Genomic DNA, 7,986 nt, shown 5'->3' on the forward strand with positions numbered 1-7,986 from the left:
AAATCGTACTCAGTAAAGAAAAATAATTATTTCTCTAGATGTATTTATGCTTTACGCGAAATGAACTTTTGCTTTAAATAGGTCCTCTCCCAGAAGAATGAGATCATTGAAATCAGGGCAGAAAAGTCTGCACACCCTGACACATGATTCAACATAAATAAGCTCTATGAGCTTAGTATATTTGTCCAATCACGTTATTTATAACACTGAACATTTGCTTCTATGCTGTGCTGCTCAAAGCATTTTCTTTCCAACCAATTTCAGAGCACACAGAGCATCAGAAAAATGCTGTTCTTCCCTCTGATTAAAAGAAACCTGATACTTAAACTGGAACTGATTGAGACTGTGCCCAACTGTTTAAAGAACCAATTATTTTACACATTAACCTAAGCTCCCCTCAGCAGTTACTGTAAGCGTAGAACATGTCAGATCCTGGTTTAAGATGAAGACAAAATACCACCACTATTGAATTATCACAGGCTCCATCTGTGCTGAAATTTAAAATGGAATCCAAATAAAAATGTGTTTACACAATTTCACATTTCAGAGTATGTATCTAGCCCCATGTTGTTTTTGTATACCCCACAATTCTTTTTTTTATGGATCTTAAGAATGCTTGGGGTACAGAAAATTTTCTTAGTGACCCAAATTTTTATGAAAGAATTCAGCTATTCTAACCAAAAAATGGTTACTATTCCTTTGTTGTTATGTATCTGAATTAATGCATGCAACACTGCACAAAGTGTTGAAATATGAACAGGCTGGCTTGTTTTGAAAGATTATCACAGAATCCAAACCAAAGTAATCTGAATTAGATATTTTACTCTGTTGCTAAGGATTCTTCTGGGGATTCAAATATTTGAGCTGAATTCAAAAAGCCAAAAGCCCCACAATCTAAAAGGTAAATGAAATACCAGCTGTGTAAAGTCTTCAAAAAAATCACTAAACTGCTTTGACATTTCTGGCAGAAGATGGAAACTAATTGTACATTCTGATTGCCAGTGTGACTACACTGTATCTTAGGGCTAAATTACTCCTTGTGATCTGCTCACTTAAGTGTGAAATCTTCGAGGACGTCTGTACAAGACCAACATAATGCACTTATGCTCTCCCTGATTTTGGAGGATCTGTGCTAATGGGTCTGCATCTGACTTCTGTTTCATTAAGCATGTTTGCATGTCTGCATAAAATACTCTTTGTTTTCTGTCCTTTGTTATTGTCCAGAGTTACTGTGTTCCTCACTCCCCAGCTCTTCATTGCTGGTTGAACTTACCCAGTGTACACAATGTGTATGATCTCTGTAGTGTTTTGGGATTCCCTGAGCTGGAAGTCAGACACCTTTCCTTAATGTTGCAAGGAAACAAGGAATATGTGGTCACATCCATGTGTTTGCCCTCCTCTTGCTCATCATAAGCATCAGAATACAAGGGCTGATTTCACTTGTATTTGACAGGAGGCAGAGATTTCAGAGGTGTAATGCTTCAACACCAGGGAAGTGATGGAGTCACCATCCTGGAGGTGTTTAAAATATGTATACGAGGTTCTTAGGGACATGGTTTAGCGCCAGTGTTAGGCTATGGTTGGACTTGAAGACCTTGGGGGTCTCTTCCAACCAAAATGATTCTATGAGACTGCGGTTGGGCTCTGAAAGCTGATGTGACCTGATCAGATAGACTTTCTTTGGGCAACGAAGGACCTACCTACCCCACAACAAAGCACAGTACAGAAATATTTAAACTGATGGTGGCCAAACTTCAGTGCCAGAAGCAGCAGCAGCCCAGCTGTCCCCCTATGAATGAAAAGATCGTATTGCTTATTATTTGAGGCAGGGTGCAGACAAACTTGCTCAGGCTGAAAGTAAGCTGGGTATCTCCACCATGGCATGTAGGTTAGATGCGGTCAGATGACTGAGGATGTCAGACACTTTTGACACAGAGTATTTACTGAATAATTCAGAGTATTGTAAGCATAACTAAGGCAATATTGAGTTGGGACTTATCAGCACTCTTATAAAAATGAAACATGAATAAATTAAACAATTAGTTGCTTCACTACTGTAAGAAACTAGTTGTCAGGAAAAAGTCAAGAATTAGAAGGAAGCTAATGTTGAAACTGTAGACATCTGAAGTTTGCCTTAAAGTCTGAGCAGCATATTTTTAAACAGAGAACAAAACAATACATAACAAAACAAAACAAAAGATGCTAAGAGAAGTTTGTGACTGATTTACTACTAACAATCCCATCTTGGATTTTTGATGACCTAACTGGAAAAAAAAAAAGTCATGGTTATGACCTAGGACAAAACTCTCAGACCCTGTGAAAAGCAATGCTTAAACTTTGACAAAATAATTAGAACAAAGGAAGTAATACAGTCCATTAAATATGAAGCCTGACTAGTGGTAATGATAGCACTATGGAAGGAAGAGAAAATATAGACTCTGTGTATTCTATACAAAAACCCAAACAAAATCCCCAAAAAGAACTAAGAGAAGAAAAGCACCAAGACCTCAGCTAGAGTTTAAAAATGGTACATAGATCTTATATGCTGTAGCAAACACAAGGCAAAACTAGACACAAACCAAAATGCAAGACTTCACTTGGGAGGAGTCTGCACATGTCATACAGCAGAAAAGTCCCAGGCAATGATGACCAGTTGAGCATCACAGTAGTTCCACTGAAAACAGAGACTTCTTTTATCCCACATTACCAGGCATATACTGAAACATTTTGTTCCACTAGCTCAAGGCAAAGGATTTCCTACAAGCCAAAATGCTGGGATACTGCAAAAAGTGTTACAGATGTGATGTAATAACTAGAAAAAGTACATAGAGATGCTTGATATCTCACACGATGTGTACATCTTTTAATACTGGCAAAACTCCAAGCTCTAATAAGGTGAAACACCTCTTTTAAGGTACACACCAATCAAGCCATGGTCATATCTCTCAGGGATAAAATTTTTGTCCCGTGAAACTTAAATTCCTACTTTTTTTCTGGATTTCAAATATATTTTTGGATTTGTTTTTAATGATAATGTGCATTTGGTCCTCAGTTATTCCTTCAAATGTCATCCATAAAATATATTAATATATGAATATATATATCCAGAAGATCTGATAGCATGAGCAACTTTTGGTCTAGGACAAATGACATTCTTTTACAGTATCATATACAATGCACATAGATAATATATGAAGAAGGAGACAGCAGAAACCTGCAAGTTCGAAAGGTGATTTGCACTCCTCATATGAAGAAACAGCAATAAAAATAGGAGATTTATAATACAATTTACACCTTAATTAGGCGGCAGACGTGTCAGCAAATTGCTGTAAGAATTTCAGTATTGGTTCTGTCTAGTGTCTCATTAAAAACTGATAAAAGAAACAGCAGTCTAACTTAAGCTAAACTTACTACTTTTCCACTGGAAGTATGCTGTCATATTTTTACAAATTAGAATTTTTATCTATTTGGATGCATGTGTAACCACTGAATATCTCACTAAAATTTTAGAAATATCACATAGTGAAAAACCTGTTAAGTCAGTTGTGCATAATATGCAGTGAAGTACAATGCTTAATATTCTTTTCACCTACTGAATCTTTTCTCTCTAGAGAAAGGTGTGATATCTGACACATCTTTCGGGGCAGATTCAATGAAGTATGCATTGTTCTCTGCCATGGCCTCACAGCTGACTTCCACAGTCCATATTCTGTCTAATTTTGGAGTCACAAATGACCTTGCAGGCAATCTACTTTTATTACTTCCTGTCAGATAGCTGGGCTGATGTATAACTTCATTTCTATAAACAGGCTATTTCCTCAGCAGGTATCTGAATTTTATCAAATGTATCATTTATCAAAGGAAGTTCTTTATATAACCACGGCTTTTCTTGTTTTAAGAGCAGTCTGTACTTGAAAGAGATGATCACCATTACATTTTTTTCCTGAAAATAGTATGTATAATTGCATATAAATTCCTACATAATGCCACATTTTCATATGAACACACTCAAGTTGCATTTGTATTGCAAATGTATGCATGCAAAATGGGCATTTGCACAAACAAAAAATATAAAAGATTGCACAAATTCAAGAGGTTTTGGCATAACACAGTTTGATTCTCCACATTTAAACATCTAGCCTTATACATCCTAAACATAAAGCAGTTTATGCTGACTTTAAAATCTGGGACATTTACTGTGAACATTCTGTGCAGTGCAAGAGAAGGAAGAGATATGGAGCCTCCAAAAGTTCACTTTTTAGGCTGCCAGGGCTTTGAAAAGTTATGTGCGTCTTGCTGTGAAACATGAGCAGCTGGCATATACCTTGCCTCTGGGTAGCTGCAGTTAATGTCTAGGTACCCTAAACCCTTCTGACCTCTGGGGTACTTCCCTGACATAATTATAAATCTCATAAAGACATAAGTGAAAAGCAATCGAGGAGATTTTAATGCACAGCTAAGTTTCAAATTGTCCAAATCAATCTAACCACCACTGTTTCACCATGGCTAGAACATCCACTTTCTTTAGGGTGCGCAATGTGATAGACAGCAGTAAGAATAGTACTTTCGGTAACAAGCAATTTTGTTTATTCATGTAATGGAGATCTGAGAGAAAGATATTGTACAAAGATTTGCCAGTTATCCTTTCGAGTAAAAGGACTGAAATATGAAATACACTCATCACAGTGCACCAGCTGAACCTCTTACTGAGACAAGGTACTTAGTAAGGAGGGCAGATTATCTAGCAAAGAAGCATCAGTTGAAACACAGTATTTCAGCCAAACTTAATCTGAGCCATGCTAGACCACAGGGATACTTCTTATTCCTGGAAATTTTCAGTGGCAGATACCATCTATCAGTTTATCTCATTTGGATATGCCTGCCTTTTAAGACATCAGCTTTCTGGCCCTGCAATCCACTGTACGTCTCTTAATCCTAACAGAGGCCTGAGTCGTCTTAAACTTTTTAGCATCTCAACCTAATAACCTAGGCACATTATTGCCACATGAATGCTGAGGAACTACCTAAGTCTCCCACCATCACTGAACTGCAGCGTTTAATTAGAGTTGTAAATAGTCAGTCACTTGGCTGAAGCTAGGGAGGGATGCCCAGTATTTTCAAGGCAATTACTACATAGGTCTTCTGAATACCAAATGCAGTGGAAAACTAATACAGAAATAGTAATGAAGTCACATTCAGTCAGATATTGCTTCTTTACCTGGCAAATACATATACTATATATGCAAAACTGAATTCTGACAGATTGTATCCACAGGAGACAGAACAGCTCTTTCAAATCAAAGTTTCTCTCCTCAAAAATAAACAATTCCATCATGATAACTGGTTTCAGTAAGACACTGGGGCCACATGCTGTGCTGTCTTGATTTCTGGATAAATAAACCTGTGCCCTGATGTTTATTAGATGAATAAACCTTTGGGACATGTGACTGTACAACTAGAACATGATGACTCTACATTCAGGCATTTTTAATCAACACTTTGGAAATTAAAATATATAATTAATACTCAGTAAACATTACCTAATTGAACCTTACTGTGCTCTCAAGTACCTAGCTACTGCTATTCAAACTTGACAGACACTGACCCTGGAGTTAAAGAAGCTGCTTGCAGCCATAGATGGAGTTGATATCAGAGCCATGATTAGCACTCAGGAGCTCCTGACTCATGGTGCAGTTTCATGTTACGGTGAAACTGAGCAACCAGCAAGCTGTGGCTGAGAAGGGAGGCCTGCTCGCCATCTCCCCAGGGCTCCCCTTGCCCATCTTGCACTAAATTTGATAGTCATGCAACCACACAGCCAAGCCACATGACGCTCAATATCAGACACCCTGAACCTACTGCAGATATTCGAGGATCCTACCTCTCCGGGAGACTGAATTCACTGTACCTGTGTCGTGGTTGGGATGGACAAACGATATGGACCAAGTTCTTCCAGGATGAAAGTAGTAGAGGCCATTTATTGTTACAAGTGCATTTTTATACAGTTTTACCAATTCATGTGTCTCTTCACTACTGGTTACAAGTTACAGCAGTAACATCTCATTGGCTAATTTTGCTATCATCCATGTTACTCTTGTACTCCCTTCTTTCTCATGTGTACATCCCTTCTTTCTCATAGGTACACCTTAATATCTCCAGATACTCCTTTATTGCCATCCTTCTCATGGGTAAACCTTAATATCTTCAAGGCTGATCTCTGTTCCCATACCTTCTGTCAGGGAATCCATGGACCTGCCATAATTTCCCATATAGCTCCAATGTGGATACCTCCGTGCATCAGCAGGAAGTCCAGCATGTTAGACTTCTTCATGTGGCTGGAATACGGAATGGGCCCTCAGGATGGCTGTGCAGGATGGCCCCCTTACCTACAAAATGTTTTACTAGAAAGCAGTCATCTCGTGCATAAGATAAAAAACGTCTGTAGGCTGACAGGATATGTTTAATCCAGGATTCTTAGTAAAAAGTTTCCTTTCTGCCCTACTGTCTTTAAGATTTTTGAGTCACGAAGAAAATGCTACTATGGTTAACCTTCTGCTGCCATTTGTGCTCTTTCACAATAAGAGTGATTATTGTTCAGATTTGTCAATAGCATTTGCTTTTGATGAAACGTTTCCCTTTTTCAGGGAAAACTTTTAAACACATATTTTATTCACAGAATACTTCCTTGATTTTTCATTTTTCACAACTCACTGATATATTTATATATAGGAGTTAGTTTTCACTGAAAACAGAGGAACAGTCTGTGTTCCAAAATTTATCTCATAATTATAATTATAATTATATATATATATCTCATAATTATATATTGATAATTGCCTATCTAATAGTAAGGTTGTAATTAGGATCATCCACAGCTCACGTAATCCTTAGCTCTGAGGACATAAACATACTCAGTGACTCAATCATCATAACTCTTAACCATTTGGTTTTCATTGCTAATTCTATTACTTGAAATAAATTCATTAAATAAGGATTATGCATACTTGGTAATCTGGATGCAAATAAGAATACTATTTCCAAGCTCCTACGCTAGAGGTACCTTACTCTCCCTCCAACTATATAGTTCCAGCTATCAAATTAAGATTTTCTTGGGGCTGTAGCTTTCCAGACCTTTCTGTGGCTTTTTTGGAGAAACTACCTCATCTATGCACTGATCGTTGTGATCAGGTTGCCAGGTATAATGCTCCTGGACTGCTGGGAACACCGATCCCTCAGCCCAAGCAGCAGGCACTGCCTCCCCTCCCATCTACAACACTACACAAACAAAGCACAAAAAACCTGCTCAGACCTTTGATCTCTGAGTTCATAAGAGGCTCTGATGCTGCTAATCTGCAGCTGCTCATGCTTTCTGCATTACCCATATTTCCATGTGCCTGCAAGCGGTCAGTATGTCTCCAGTTTTTCAAATTACCATTCCAGTTCTTTTGCATTTGCTTCTCTGCTGTTCATGGCAACTGCTCCTCTTGTCATCCCTCTGTTTTTCGTACTCCATTGTATGTCCCACAAGCCTGCTATACCACCCATCTTTTTCCACTTCTCCTCCTTTGTTCTCTGTCTCATACACCCTGACACATCTGAGCACCTTTGGAGTTTCTGACTTCTCCAAACTTTCTTTCTCCTTTCATTCTCCACATGAAACTCCCTCTACATTAACGGCTCAATTTACCCTTCCCCAAACTGGCATCTTGATTTCAGTTCTTACCCTCTTACTTTCAGGGTTCTGGTTGGACTCCTGACGAGACTCCTCTCCCATTCCGGCTTCAAAAGATACCATGAATAGCACTATGGGGGAAAAAAAAAATTAAAAAAAAAAAAAAAATAAAAAGGAGAAATTGTACTCATCAACTTAAGTAAAATAATTAAAAAAAAAATCCTGATACAGATTATGAAAAGCAAAGCATTATTCTCCACAGGTATACAAACTATGTAATCCAGCACCTTCCTCAAGGTTGAGTTTTTTATGGG

The sequence above is a fragment of the Streptopelia decaocto genome (genome assembly GCF_964273445.1).
Source record: "Streptopelia decaocto genome assembly, chromosome: 4".
Classification (NCBI taxonomy): Eukaryota; Metazoa; Chordata; class Aves; order Columbiformes; family Columbidae; genus Streptopelia; species Streptopelia decaocto.